The 14,394-nt window shown below is 45.9% G+C and overlaps 9 non-coding genes and 3 pseudogenes across 9 annotated transcripts; all 12 read right to left on the reverse strand.

Annotated features, from left to right (window-relative positions):
- Positions 1-532: 532 nt before the first annotated feature.
- On the reverse strand, positions 533-723 carry LOC141235253 (U2 spliceosomal RNA). Its single transcript, XR_012301105.1, has one exon. It is a non-coding gene; the product is annotated as a U2 spliceosomal RNA (small nuclear RNA).
- A 1,115-nt stretch (positions 724-1,838) lies between these two features.
- Positions 1,839-2,023, reverse strand: LOC141235320 (U2 spliceosomal RNA). The gene has a single exon (XR_012301167.1). It is a non-coding gene; the product is annotated as a U2 spliceosomal RNA (small nuclear RNA).
- A 794-nt stretch (positions 2,024-2,817) lies between these two features.
- Positions 2,818-2,909, reverse strand: LOC141234847 (U2 spliceosomal RNA; annotated as a pseudogene).
- A 1,115-nt stretch (positions 2,910-4,024) lies between these two features.
- Positions 4,025-4,215, reverse strand: LOC141235178 (U2 spliceosomal RNA). Its single transcript, XR_012301033.1, has one exon. It is a non-coding gene; the product is annotated as a U2 spliceosomal RNA (small nuclear RNA).
- A 1,112-nt stretch (positions 4,216-5,327) lies between these two features.
- Positions 5,328-5,520, reverse strand: LOC141235307 (U2 spliceosomal RNA). Its single transcript, XR_012301156.1, has one exon. It is a non-coding gene; the product is annotated as a U2 spliceosomal RNA (small nuclear RNA).
- Positions 5,521-5,990: 470 nt separating this feature from the next.
- LOC141234845 (U2 spliceosomal RNA) lies at positions 5,991-6,129 on the reverse strand (annotated as a pseudogene).
- A 1,112-nt stretch (positions 6,130-7,241) lies between these two features.
- LOC141235190 (U2 spliceosomal RNA) lies at positions 7,242-7,432 on the reverse strand. The gene has a single exon (XR_012301044.1). It is a non-coding gene; the product is annotated as a U2 spliceosomal RNA (small nuclear RNA).
- A 1,115-nt stretch (positions 7,433-8,547) lies between these two features.
- On the reverse strand, positions 8,548-8,732 carry LOC141235321 (U2 spliceosomal RNA). Its single transcript, XR_012301168.1, has one exon. It is a non-coding gene; the product is annotated as a U2 spliceosomal RNA (small nuclear RNA).
- Positions 8,733-9,526: 794 nt separating this feature from the next.
- On the reverse strand, positions 9,527-9,618 carry LOC141234848 (U2 spliceosomal RNA; annotated as a pseudogene).
- Positions 9,619-10,733: 1,115 nt separating this feature from the next.
- LOC141235202 (U2 spliceosomal RNA) lies at positions 10,734-10,924 on the reverse strand. Its single transcript, XR_012301056.1, has one exon. It is a non-coding gene; the product is annotated as a U2 spliceosomal RNA (small nuclear RNA).
- Positions 10,925-12,039: 1,115 nt separating this feature from the next.
- LOC141235213 (U2 spliceosomal RNA) lies at positions 12,040-12,230 on the reverse strand. The gene has a single exon (XR_012301067.1). It is a non-coding gene; the product is annotated as a U2 spliceosomal RNA (small nuclear RNA).
- A 1,115-nt stretch (positions 12,231-13,345) lies between these two features.
- On the reverse strand, positions 13,346-13,536 carry LOC141235225 (U2 spliceosomal RNA). Its single transcript, XR_012301078.1, has one exon. It is a non-coding gene; the product is annotated as a U2 spliceosomal RNA (small nuclear RNA).
- Between the last annotated feature and the right edge of the window lie 858 nt (positions 13,537-14,394).

The following is a 14,394-nucleotide window of genomic DNA, read 5'->3' on the forward strand; positions in this document are numbered from 1 at the left end:
CATTAAATGAAAGAAGTCAGTGTTCCAGCAGAAGGAGACAACGTTTCAGAAAAGGCATTGTAGCAAACCAAAAAAGAAATTTTAAGCGCAGCAGAGTAACCAGCGCACATACCTGTTAGCTCAGGTGAGTTTAAAAGGCTGCTGTTGATAACAAGGGCATTTGCTAAATAGATGGTGTGTGTGCAACAATATACTGAAAGGTCAATTATATTGTGCAGCTTATCTCACCACCTGTAGTTATTTAGGTGAAAGCTCCAAAATGCTTGCCTAATATGTCTGTTTATCCAAAAGGAAGTAAAAAGGGAGAGCTAGAAAGATAGCATTGCATCACATTACATGGCAATGCAATGCACAGTTGCTGAAGTTGAACCAAAATGAGCTTGTAATCTGGCTTCTGCAACTTTGAACATGAAAAATCCAATGAGGAGAAGAAAAGCAAAGCCAAAGAGTCCATCCCAAAATCCGACAAACAAGCAAAATGAACAAAAAACATTGAATTCAATTCTTTCTGATTTTAGAAACTGCATTAAAGAAGGGGTGCACCGGTCCTGGAGATACTGCAATACCAGGTCAATGCGTGGAGTGGACAGAGCAAGCTCTTTTTCCATCTCCCTGTTCTAAAAATCCATTTAATATATGGTCCGCAGATAGGGGACGTATCAGATATTAAACTGATAAGAACAGATACTACACTTGATCTTAGCCAAAAGGCCGAGAAGCGATAACCAGAATTGGTTTCAAACTACGGAGCCACCCAAGGATCCTGAAAAGTCCATTTGTGGAGATGAGCTCCTGGACTCCCGTTAAGAAGACATGTTGTCAACCTCTAGATCCCTTACATGCCTGCACTTTTCGGCTTGCTGCTGCTGCAATCCACGCGTTTTAGATCTGCATAACTCCACCTCTTTAAACACAGCACCTTCACCCCCTGCTGTTCCCACCCGCCTCAACACCGTTGGAAGGGAGGAGAACCAATTAAGGCGGGGGGTGGGGTGGAACGAGCAGCTGTCTACCCTTAGCAGGAGGGCTCCTGATTACATACCTCTCCTGCTGCTGCTGCTGCTGGCTGTCCAGCAGCAGACTGAAGGTGGCTGCTGCTGTGCACAGGTATATAAAGGCTCAGAGCCTATTATGACATGCGCAGCCAGCGTTCCATTGCCACATTCCATCTACTGCAGGCAGGATACCTGGCTGGCTGAATGTCGCTGAGAAGCTCACAGAGACCGCCATAAGCAACAGTTTAACAGAATGCCACAGACTAATCAACCAAACTTTTTGGGTTGGGTTCTCTTTTATAGTCTGCAGGCATTAAATGAAAGAAGTCAGTGTTCCAGCAGAAGGAGACAACGTTTCAGAAAAGGCATTGTAGCAAACCAAAAAAGAAATTTTAAGCGCAGCAGAGTAACCAGCGCACATACCTGTTAGCTCAGGTGAGTTTAAAAGGCTGCTGTTGATAACAAGGGCATTTGCTAAATAGATGGTGTGTGTGCAACAATATACTGAAAGGTCAATTATATTGTGCAGCTTATCTCACCACCTGTAGTTATTTAGGTGAAAGCTCCAAAATGCTTGCCTAATATGTCTGTTTATCCAAAAGGAAGTAAAAAGGGAGAGCTAGAAAGATAGCATTGCATCACATTACATGGCAATGCAATGCACAGTTGCTGAAGTTGAACCAAAATGAGCTTGTAATCTGGCTTCTGCAACTTTGAACATGAAAAATCCAATGAGGAGAAGAAAAGCAAAGCTAAAGAGTCCATCCCAAAATCCGACAAACAAGCAAAATGAACAAAAAACATTGAATTCAATTCTTTCTGATTTTAGAAACTGCATTAAAGAAGGGGTGCACCGGTCCTGGAGATACTGCAATACCAGGTCAATGCGTGGAGTGGACAGAGCAAGCTCTTTTTCCATCTCCCTGTTCTAAAAATCCATTTAATATATGGTCCCCAGATAGGGGACGTATCAGATATTAAACTGATAAGAACAGATTTTTTTTTTTTTATCGAAAGCCCGAATTCGTGTACAAAACCCGAGTGCGCTTAAAAAAGTGACAAGTGCCACAAAAAAAAGTGCACTAGGATGCTGGTCTTCTTGAAACCTTCTCCAAAAGGAGAAGGGTCCCCCAAACCATTCCCCGTCCCTCCGTGCCAGAAGGCCACAGCGAGGCACAGGGACAAATAGCCACCTCCAGCCGGAGCCAGAGGCGACCCAATCTTACCCTCAATACCTGCCCGAGTTCTCACCCGAGCAAGGCACTGGGAGCCAAAGACTGTGCTCCCCTCCCGGAAGAGGGGAGCCAACAACGCTCTCCTCCCGAAAGAGGAGAGCCAGGGGGGTTCAGGGGGGAGCGGAACCTGATGGCCACACACTCCCCCCCTAGACCTGCCAAGAGAGGAACCCGTAAGGGAACCGCATCCCGACAAAATCCTAGTAAGGACGTGGACACACGTGAAAAAGTGGACACACAGTGACAAAAAAAAATTAAATAAATAGTGAAGGTTTCACAGTATAATACTGCCCGGACCTTCGACCGGGAATTGAAAAATTCCCCATCCTAAGGCCAGAAGGCCCGGAATAAGGGTGTGTGTGAAGAAAGAAATATTGAAGTGCTAGTGCAAATGTGCCATAAACTCAAGTGGGGTTCCCAATCCCAGTGAGTTAAGGCACCCCAGGGTCACCACTCCTGGGGCACTTCACACTTCGGGCTTTCGATCTTCCCCGGCCCAATGGCGTCGATCCTGGGGGGCCATGCTTTCCACCAGATGACTATATTAGCCACCTGGCGTACTAACAAGCGCCTAAACCCCAGTGTGCATAATGTATCAATCTACTAGGGCGGCAAACATCCAAAACCGCCTTTTCGAAAGATACTACACTTGATCTTAGCCAAAAGGCCGAGAAGCGATAACCAGAATTGGTTTCAAACTACGGAGCCACCCAAGGATCCTGAAAAGTCCATTTGTGGAGATGAGCTCCTGGACTCCCGTTAAGAAGACATGTTGTCAACCTCTAGATCCCTTACATGCCTGCACTTTTCGGCTTGCTGCTGCTGCAATCCACGCGTTTTAGATCTGCATAACTCCACCTCTTTAAACACAGCACCTTCACCCCCTGCTGTTCCCACCCGCCTCAACACCGTTGGAAGGGAGGAGAACCAATTAAGGCGGGGGGTGGGGTGGAACGAGCAGCTGTCTACCCTTAGCAGGAGGGCTCCTGATTACATACCTCTCCTGCTGCTGCTGCTGCTGGCTGTCCAGCAGCAGACTGAAGGTGGCTGCTGCTGTGCACAGGTATATAAAGGCTCAGAGCCTATTATGACACGCGCAGCCAGCGCTCCATTGCCACATTCCATCTACTGCAGGCAGGATACCTGGCTGGCTGAATGTCGCTGAGAAGCTCACAGAGACCGCCATAAGCAACAGTTTAACAGAATGCCACAGACTAATCAACCAAACTTTTTGGGTTGGGTTCTCTTTTATAGTCTGCAGGCATTAAATGAAAGAAGTCAGTGTTCCAGCAGAAGGAGACAACGTTTCAGAAAAGGCATTGTAGCAAACCAAAAAAGAAATTTTAAGCGCAGCAGAGTAACCAGCGCACATACCTGTTAGCTCAGGTGAGTTTAAAAGGCTGCTGTTGATAACAAGGGCATTTGCTAAATAGATGGTGTGTGTGCAACAATATACTGAAAGGTCAATTATATTGTGCAGCTTATCTCACCACCTGTAGTTATTTAGGTGAAAGCTCCAAAATGCTTGCCTAATATGTCTGTTTATCCAAAAGGAAGTAAAAAGGGAGAGCTAGAAAGATAGCATTGCATCACATTACATGGCAATGCAATGCACAGTTGCTGAAGTTGAACCAAAATGAGCTTGTAATCTGGCTTCTGCAACTTTGAACATGAAAAATCCAATGAGGAGAAGAAAAGCAAAGCCAAAGAGTCCATCCCAAAATCCGACAAACAAGCAAAATGAACAAAAAACATTGAATTCAATTCTTTCTGATTTTAGAAACTGCATTAAAGAAGGGGTGCACCGGTCCTGGAGATACTGCAATACCAGGTCAATGCGTGGAGTGGACAGAGCAAGCTCTTTTTCCATCTCCCTGTTCTAAAAATCCATTTAATATATGGTCCCCAGATAGGGGACGTATCAGATATTAAACTGATAAGAACAGATACTACACTTGATCTTAGCCAAAAGGCCGAGAAGCGATAACCAGAATTGGTTTCAAACTACGGAGCCACCCAAGGATCCTGAAAAGTCCATTTGTGGAGATGAGCTCCTGGACTCCCATTAAGAAGACATGTTGTCAACCTCTAGATCCCTTACATGCCTGCACTTTTCGGCTTGCTGCTGCTGCAATCCACGCGTTTTAGATCTGCATAACTCCACCTCTTTAAACACAGCACCTTCACCCCCTGCTGTTCCCACCCGCCTCAACACCGTTGGAAGGGAGGAGAACCAATTAAGGCGGGGGGTGGGGTGGAACGAGCAGCTGTCTACCCTTAGCAGGAGGGCTCCTGATTACATACCTCTCCTGCTGCTGCTGCTGGCTGTCCAGCAGCAGACTGAAGGTGGCTGCTGCTGTGCACAGGTATATAAAGGCTCAGAGCCTATTATGACACGCGCAGCCAGCGTTCCATTGCCACATTCCATCTACTGCAGGCAGGATACCTGGTTGGCTGAATGTCGCTGAGAAGCTCACAGAGACCGCCATAAGCAACAGTTTAACAGAATGCCACAGACTAATCAACCAAACTTTTTGGGTTGGGTTCTCTTTTATAGTCTGCAGGCATTAAATGAAAGAAGTCAGTGTTCCAGCAGAAGGAGACAACGTTTCAGAAAAGGCATTGTAGCAAACCAAAAAAGAAATTTTAAGCGCAGCAGAGTAACCAGCGCACATACCTGTTAGCTCAGGTGAGTTTAAAAGGCTGCTGTTGATAACAAGGGCATTTGCTAAATAGATGGTGTGTGTGCAACAATATACTGAAAGGTCAATTATATTGTGCAGCTTATCTCACCACCTGTAGTTATTTAGGTGAAAGCTCCAAAATGCTTGCCTAATATGTCTGTTTATCCAAAAGGAAGTAAAAAGGGAGAGCTAGAAAGATAGCATTGCATCACATTACATGGCAATGCAATGCACAGTTGCTGAAGTTGAACCAAAATGAGCTTGTAATCTGGCTTCTGCAACTTTGAACATGAAAAATCCAATGAGGAGAAGAAAAGCAAAGCCAAAGAGTCCATCCCAAAATCCGACAAACAAGCAAAATGAACAAAAAACATTGAATTCAATTCTTTCTGATTTTAGAAACTGCATTAAAGAAGGGGTGCACCGGTCCTGGAGATACTGCAATACCAGGTCAATGCGTGGAGTGGACAGAGCAAGCTCTTTTTCCATCTCCCTGTTCTAAAAATCCATTTAATATATGGTCCCCAGATAGGGGACGTATCAGATATTAAACTGATAAGAACAGATTTTTTGATTGAATATATCTTTTATTAGCACAAAAAATAAGTTAACAGACAGTGTACAGTGCCGCAGCCCAGTACACCCAGAATTCTACATCATATTTACATAGCATGAGGATACGACGCACTAACTAGACACATCACACCCCTATGCTACACAAAACACTCAATCTGAAAGAAAAAGCATGTCAATCAATACAGTACGACGAACCGTGATAAGGGATGGGGATTGGGAAAAAGGGGATGGGGAGGGGAAAATCACAGGCCCGAAGCTTTATTGAAAGACAAGACACATAAGGGGAGAGGGGGAGGAGGGGTTTAGTCCTCATCCTCGTCCTCCGGACCGTCCTCGATGGAATAGTCTCTGAGCAGGCTGTGGATCAGCCTGCGGCAGTCCTGGATGGACATCCTCTCCCTCCTCAAGATGAGCCGGTTCCTGGCGACCCAAACGGCATCCTTGAAGCAGTTCATAAGGCGCCAAGCCTCCTGGATGGCTCCGACGGTATGAACCCCAGGGAAGAGTCCATAAAGCACAGAATGGTGCGATAGGCTCGCCCTGGGGACAGAGTTCCTCAGGTCGTCCTCAAGGGCAGTCAACAGGCGCTGTGCAAATCAGATACTACACTTGATCTTAGCCAAAAGGCCGAGAAGCGATAACCAGAATTGGTTTCAAACTACGGAGCCACCCAAGGATCCTGAAAAGTCCATTTGTGGAGATGAGCTCCTGGACTCCCGTTAAGAAGACATGTTGTCAACCTCTAGATCCCTTACATGCCTGCACTTTTCGGCTTGCTGCTGCTGCAATCCACGCGTTTTAGATCTGCATAACTCCACCTCTTTAAACACAGCACCTTCACCCCCTGCTGTTCCCACCGGCCTCAACACCGTTGGAAGGGAGGAGAACCAATTAAGGCGGGGGGTGGGGTGGAACGAGCAGCTGTCTACCCTTAGCAGGAGGGCTCCTGATTACATACCTCTCCTGCTGCTGCTGCTGGCTGTCCAGCAGCAGACTGAAGGTGGCTGCTGCTGTGCACAGGTATATAAAGGCTCAGAGCCTATTATGACACGCGCAGCCAGCGTTCCATTGCCACATTCCATCTACTGCAGGCAGGATACCTGGCTGGCTGAATGTCGCTGAGAAGCTCACAGAGACCGCCATAAGCAACAGTTTAACAGAATGCCACAGACTAATCAACCAAACTTTTTGGGTTGGGTTCTCTTTTATAGTCTGCAGGCATTAAATGAAAGAAGTCAGTGTTCCAGCAGAAGGAGACAACGTTTCAGAAAAGGCATTGTAGCAAACCAAAAAAGAAATTTTAAGCGCAGCAGAGTAACCAGCGCACATACCTGTTAGCTCAGGTGAGTTTAAAAGGCTGCTGTTGATAACAAGGGCATTTGCTAAATAGATGGTGTGTGTGCAACAATATACTGAAAGGTCAATTATATTGTGCAGCTTATCTCACCACCTGTAGTTATTTAGGTGAAAGCTCCAAAATGCTTGCCTAATATGTCTGTTTATCCAAAAGGAAGTAAAAAGGGAGAGCTAGAAAGATAGCATTGCATCACATTACATGGCAATGCAATGCACAGTTGCTGAAGTTGAACCAAAATGAGCTTGTAATCTGGCTTCTGCAACTTTGAACATGAAAAATCCAATGAGGAGAAGAAAAGCAAAGCCAAAGAGTCCATCCCAAAATCCGACAAACAAGCAAAATGAACAAAAAACATTGAATTCAATTCTTTCTGATTTTAGAAACTGCATTAAAGAAGGGGTGCACCGGTCCTGGAGATACTGCAATACCAGGTCAATGCGTGGAGTGGACAGAGCAAGCTCTTTTTCCATCTCCCTGTTCTAAAAATCCATTTAATATATGGTCCCCAGATAGGGGACGTATCAGATATTAAACTGATAAGAACAGATACTACACTTGATCTTAGCCAAAAGGCCGAGAAGCGATAACCAGAATTGGTTTCAAACTACGGAGCCACCCAAGGATCCTGAAAAGTCCATTTGTGGAGATGAGCTCCTGGACTCCCGTTAAGAAGACATGTTGTCAACCTCTAGATCCCTTACATGCCTGCACTTTTCGGCTTGCTGCTGCTGCAATCCACGCGTTTTAGATCTGCATAACTCCACCTCTTTAAACACAGCACCTTCACCCCCTGCTGTTCCCACCCGCCTCAACACCGTTGGAAGGGAGGAGAACCAATTAAGGCGGGGGGTGGGGTGGAACGAGCAGCTGTCTACCCTTAGCAGGAGGGCTCCTGATTACATACCTCTCCTGCTGCTGCTGCTGCTGGCTGTCCAGCAGCAGACTGAAGGTGGCTGCTGCTGTGCACAGGTATATAAAGGCTCAGAGCCTATTATGACACGCGCAGCCAGCGTTCCATTGCCACATTCCATCTACTGCAGGCAGGATACCTGGCTGGCTGAATGTCGCTGAGAAGCTCACAGAGACCGCCATAAGCAACAGTTTAACAGAATGCCACAGACTAATCAACCAAACTTTTTGGGTTGGGTTCTCTTTTATAGTCTGCAGGCATTAAATGAAAGAAGTCAGTGTTCCAGCAGAAGGAGACAACGTTTCAGAAAAGGCATTGTAGCAAACCAAAAAAGAAATTTTAAGCGCAGCAGAGTAACCAGCGCACATACCTGTTAGCTCAGGTGAGTTTAAAAGGCTGCTGTTGATAACAAGGGCATTTGCTAAATAGATGGTGTGTGTGCAACAATATACTGAAAGGTCAATTATATTGTGCAGCTTATCTCACCACCTGTAGTTATTTAGGTGAAAGCTCCAAAATGCTTGCCTAATATGTCTGTTTATCCAAAAGGAAGTAAAAAGGGAGAGCTAGAAAGATAGCATTGCATCACATTACATGGCAATGCAATGCACAGTTGCTGAAGTTGAACCAAAATGAGCTTGTAATCTGGCTTCTGCAACTTTGAACATGAAAAATCCAATGAGGAGAAGAAAAGCAAAGCCGAAGAGTCCATCCCAAAATCCGACAAACAAGCAAAATGAACAAAAAACATTGAATTCAATTCTTTCTGATTTTAGAAACTGCATTAAAGAAGGGGTGCACCGGTCCTGGAGATACTGCAATACCAGGTCAATGCGTGGAGTGGACAGAGCAAGCTCTTTTTCCATCTCCCTGTTCTAAAAATCCATTTAATATATGGTCCCCAGATAGGGGACGTATCAGATATTAAACTGATAAGAACAGATTTTTTTTTTTTTATCGAAAGCCCGAATTCGTGTACAAAACCCGAGTGCGCTTAAAAAAGTGACAAGTGCCACAAAAAAAAGTGCACTAGGATGCTGGTCTTCTTGAAACCTTCTCCAAAAGGAGAAGGGTCCCCCAAACCATTCCCCGTCCCTCCGTGCCAGAAGGCCACAGCGAGGCACAGGGACAAATAGCCACCTCCAGCCGGAGCCAGAGGCGACCCAATCTTACCCTCAATACCTGCCCGAGTTCTCACCCGAGCAAGGCACTGGGAGCCAAAGACTGTGCTCCCCTCCCGGAAGAGGGGAGCCAACAACGCTCTCCTCCCGAAAGAGGAGAGCCAGGGGGGTTCAGGGGGGAGCGGAACCTGATGGCCACACACTCCCCCCCTAGACCTGCCAAGAGAGGAACCCGTAAGGGAACCGCATCCCGACAAAATCCTAGTAAGGACGTGGACACACGTGAAAAAGTGGACACACAGTGACAAAAAAAAATTAAATAAATAGTGAAGGTTTCACAGTATAATACTGCCCGGACCTTCGACCGGGAGTTGAAAAATTCCCCATCCTAAGGCCAGAAGGCCCGGAATAAGGGTGTGTGTGAAGAAAGAAATATTGAAGTGCTAGTGCAAATGTGCCATAAACTCAAGTGGGGTTCCCAATCCCAGTGAGTTAAGGCACCCCAGGGTCACCACTCCTGGGGCACTTCACACTTCGGGCTTTCGATCTTCCCCGGCCCAATGGCGTCGATCCTGGGGGGCCATGCTTTCCACCAGATGACTATATTAGCCACCTGGCGTACTAACAAGCGCCTAAACCCCAGTGTGCATAATGTATCAATCTACTAGGGCGGCAAACATCCAAAACCGCCTTTTCGAAAGATACTACACTTGATCTTAGCCAAAAGGCCGAGAAGCGATAACCAGAATTGGTTTCAAACTACGGAGCCACCCAAGGATCCTGAAAAGTCCATTTGTGGAGATGAGCTCCTGGACTCCCGTTAAGAAGACATGTTGTCAACCTCTAGATCCCTTACATGCCTGCACTTTTCGGCTTGCTGCTGCTGCAATCCACGCGTTTTAGATCTGCATAACTCCACCTCTTTAAACACAGCACCTTCACCCCCTGCTGTTCCCACCCGCCTCAACACCGTTGGAAGGGAGGAGAACCAATTAAGGCGGGGGGTGGGGTGGAACGAGCAGCTGTCTACCCTTAGCAGGAGGGCTCCTGATTACATACCTCTCCTGCTGCTGCTGCTGCTGGCTGTCCAGCAGCAGACTGAAGGTGGCTGCTGCTGTGCACAGGTATATAAAGGCTCAGAGCCTATTATGACACGCGCAGCCAGCGTTCCATTGCCACATTCCATCTACTGCAGGCAGGATACCTGGCTGGCTGAATGTCGCTGAGAAGCTCACAGAGACCGCCATAAGCAACAGTTTAACAGAATGCCACAGACTAATCAACCAAACTTTTTGGGTTGGGTTCTCTTTTATAGTCTGCAGGCATTAAATGAAAGAAGTCAGTGTTCCAGCAGAAGGAGACAACGTTTCAGAAAAGGCATTGTAGCAAACCAAAAAAGAAATTTTAAGCGCAGCAGAGTAACCAGCGCACATACCTGTTAGCTCAGGTGAGTTTAAAAGGCTGCTGTTGATAACAAGGGCATTTGCTAAATAGATGGTGTGTGTGCAACAATATACTGAAAGGTCAATTATATTGTGCAGCTTATCTCACCACCTGTAGTTATTTAGGTGAAAGCTCCAAAATGCTTGCCTAATATGTCTGTTTATCCAAAAGGAAGTAAAAAGGGAGAGCTAGAAAGATAGCATTGCATCACATTACATGGCAATGCAATGCACAGTTGCTGAAGTTGAACCAAAATGAGCTTGTAATCTGGCTTCTGCAACTTTGAACATGAAAAATCCAATGAGGAGAAGAAAAGCAAAGCCAAAGAGTCCATCCCAAAATCCGACAAACAAGCAAAATGAACAAAAAACATTGAATTCAATTCTTTCTGATTTTAGAAACTGCATTAAAGAAGGGGTGCACCGGTCCTGGAGATACTGCAATACCAGGTCAATGCGTGGAGTGGACAGAGCAAGCTCTTTTTCCATCTCCCTGTTCTAAAAATCCATTTAATATATGGTCCCCAGATAGGGGACGTATCAGATATTAAACTGATAAGAACAGATACTACACTTGATCTTAGCCAAAAGGCCGAGAAGCGATAACCAGAATTGGTTTCAAACTACGGAGCCACCCAAGGATCCTGAAAAGTCCATTTGTGGAGATGAGCTCCTGGACTCCCGTTAAGAAGACATGTTGTCAACCTCTAGATCCCTTACATGCCTGCACTTTTCGGCTTGCTGCTGCTGCAATCCACGCGTTTTAGATCTGCATAACTCCACCTCTTTAAACACAGCACCTTCACCCCCTGCTGTTCCCACCCGCCTCAACACCGTTGGAAGGGAGGAGAACCAATTAAGGCGGGGGGTGGGGTGGAACGAGCAGCTGTCTACCCTTAGCAGGAGGGCTCCTGATTACATACCTCTCCTGCTGCTGCTGCTGCTGGCTGTCCAGCAGCAGACTGAAGGTGGCTGCTGCTGTGCACAGGTATATAAAGGCTCAGAGCCTATTATGACACGCGCAGCCAGCGTTCCATTGCCACATTCCATCTACTGCAGGCAGGATACCTGGCTGGCTGAATGTCGCTGAGAAGCTCACAGAGACCGCCATAAGCAACAGTTTAACAGAATGCCACAGACTAATCAACCAAACTTTTTGGGTTGGGTTCTCTTTTATAGTCTGCAGGCATTAAATGAAAGAAGTCAGTGTTCCAGCAGAAGGAGACAACGTTTCAGAAAAGGCATTGTAGCAAACCAAAAAAGAAATTTTAAGCGCAGCAGAGTAACCAGCGCACATACCTGTTAGCTCAGGTGAGTTTAAAAGGCTGCTGTTGATAACAAGGGCATTTGCTAAATAGATGGTGTGTGTGCAACAATATACTGAAAGGTCAATTATATTGTGCAGCTTATCTCACCACCTGTAGTTATTTAGGTGAAAGCTCCAAAATGCTTGCCTAATATGTCTGTTTATCCAAAAGGAAGTAAAAAGGGAGAGCTAGAAAGATAGCATTGCATCACATTACATGGCAATGCAATGCACAGTTGCTGAAGTTGAACCAAAATGAGCTTGTAATCTGGCTTCTGCAACTTTGAACATGAAAAATCCAATGAGGAGAAGAAAAGCAAAGCCAAAGAGTCCATCCCAAAATCCGACAAACAAGCAAAATGAACAAAAAACATTGAATTCAATTCTTTCTGATTTTAGAAACTGCATTAAAGAAGGGGTGCACCGGTCCTGGAGATACTGCAATACCAGGTCAATGCGTGGAGTGGACAGAGCAAGCTCTTTTTCCATCTCCCTGTTCTAAAAATCCATTTAATATATGGTCCCCAGATAGGGGACGTATCAGATATTAAACTGATAAGAACAGATACTACACTTGATCTTAGCCAAAAGGCCGAGAAGCGATAACCAGAATTGGTTTCAAACTACGGAGCCACCCAAGGATCCTGAAAAGTCCATTTGTGGAGATGAGCTCCTGGACTCCCGTTAAGAAGACATGTTGTCAACCTCTAGATCCCTTACATGCCTGCACTTTTCGGCTTGCTGCTGCTGCAATCCACGCGTTTTAGATCTGCATAACTCCACCTCTTTAAACACAGCACCTTCACCCCCTGCTGTTCCCACCCGCCTCAACACCGTTGGAAGGGAGGAGAACCAATTAAGGCGGGGGGTGGGGTGGAACGAGCAGCTGTCTACCCTTAGCAGGAGGGCTCCTGATTACATACCTCTACTGCTGCTGCTGCTGCTGGCGGTCCAGCAGCAGACTGAAGGTGGCTGCTGCTGTGCACAGGTATATAAAGGCTCAGAGCCTATTATGACACGCGCAGCCAGCGTTCCATTGCCACATTCCATCTACTACAGGCAGGATACCTGGCTGGCTGAATGTCGCTGAGAAGCTCACAGAGACCGCCATAAGCAACAGTTTAACAGAATGCCACAGACTAATCAACCAAACTTTTTGGGTTGGGTTCTCTTTTATAGTCTGCAGGCATTAAATGAAAGAAGTCAGTGTTCCAGCAGAAGGAGACAACGTTTCAGAAAAGGCATTGTAGCAAACCAAAAAAGAAATTTTAAGCGCAGCAGAGTAACCAGCGCACATACCTGTTAGCTCAGGTGAGTTTAAAAGGCTGCTGTTGATAACAAGGGCATTTGCTAAATAGATGGTGTGTGTGCAACAATATACTGAAAGGTCAATTATATTGTGCAGCTTATCTCACCACCTGTAGTTATTTAGGTGAAAGCTCCAAAATGCTTGCCTAATATGTCTGTTTATCCAAAAGGAAGTAAAAAGGGAGAGCTAGAAAGATAGCATTGCATCACATTACATGGCAATGCAATGCACAGTTGCTGAAGTTGAACCAAAATGAGCTTGTAATCTGGCTTCTGCAACTTTGAACATGAAAAATCCAATGAGGAGAAGAAAAGCAAAGCCAAAGAGTCCATCCCAAAATCCGACAAACAAGCAAAATGAACAAAAAACATTGAATTCAATTCTTTCTGATTTTAGAAACTGCATTAAAGAAGGGGTGCACCGGTCCTGGAGATACTGCAATACCAGGTCAATGCGTGGAGTGGACAGAGCAAGCTCTTTTTCCATCTCCCTGTTCTAAAAATCCATTTAATATATGGTCCCCAGATAGGGGACGTATCAGATATTAAACTGATAAGAACAGATACTACACTTGATCTTAGCCAAAAGGCCGAGAAGCGATAACCAGAATTGGTTTCAAACTACGGAGCCACCCAAGGATCCTGAAAAGTCCATTTGTGGAGATGAGCTCCTGGACTCCCGTTAAGAAGACATGTTGTCAACCTCTAGATCCCTTACATGCCTGCACTTTTCGGCTTGCTGCTGCTGCAATCCACGCGTTTTAGATCTGCATAACTCCACCTCTTTAAACACAGCACCTTCACCCCCTGCTGTTCCCACCCGCCTCAACACCGTTGGAAGGGAGGAGAACCAATTAAGGCGGGGGGTGGGGTGGAACGAGCAGCTGTCTACCCTTAGCAGGAGGGCTCCTGATTACATACCTCTCCTGCTGCTGCTGCTGCTGGCTGTCCAGCAGCAGACTGAAGGTGGCTGCTGCTGTGCACAGGTATATAAAGGCTCAGAGCCTATTATGACACGCGCAGCCAGCGTTCCATTGCCACATTCCATCTACTGCAGGCAGGATACCTGGCTGGCTGAATGTCGCTGAGAAGCTCACAGAGACCGCCATAAGCAACAGTTTAACAGAATGCCACAGACTAATCAACCAAACTTTTTGGGTTGGGTTCTCTTTTATAGTCTGCAGGCATTAAATGAAAGAAGTCAGTGTTCCAGCAGAAGGAGACAACGTTTCAGAAAAGGCATTGTAGCAAACCAAAAAAGAAATTTTAAGTGCAGCAGAGTAACCAGCGCACATACCTGTTAGCTCAGGTGAGTTTAAAAGGCTGCTGTTGATAACAAGGGCATTTGCTAAATAGATGGTGTGTGTGCAACAATATACTGAAAGGTCAATTATATTGTGCAGCTTATCTCACCACCTGTAGTTATTTAGGTGAAAGCTCCAAAATGCTTGCCTAATATG

Source organism: Phyllobates terribilis, unplaced genomic scaffold (genome assembly GCF_046119375.1).
Source record: "Phyllobates terribilis strain yellow unplaced genomic scaffold, ASM4611937v1 Scaffold_650__1_contigs__length_881393, whole genome shotgun sequence".
Lineage (NCBI taxonomy): Eukaryota > Metazoa > Chordata > Amphibia > Anura > Dendrobatidae > Phyllobates > Phyllobates terribilis.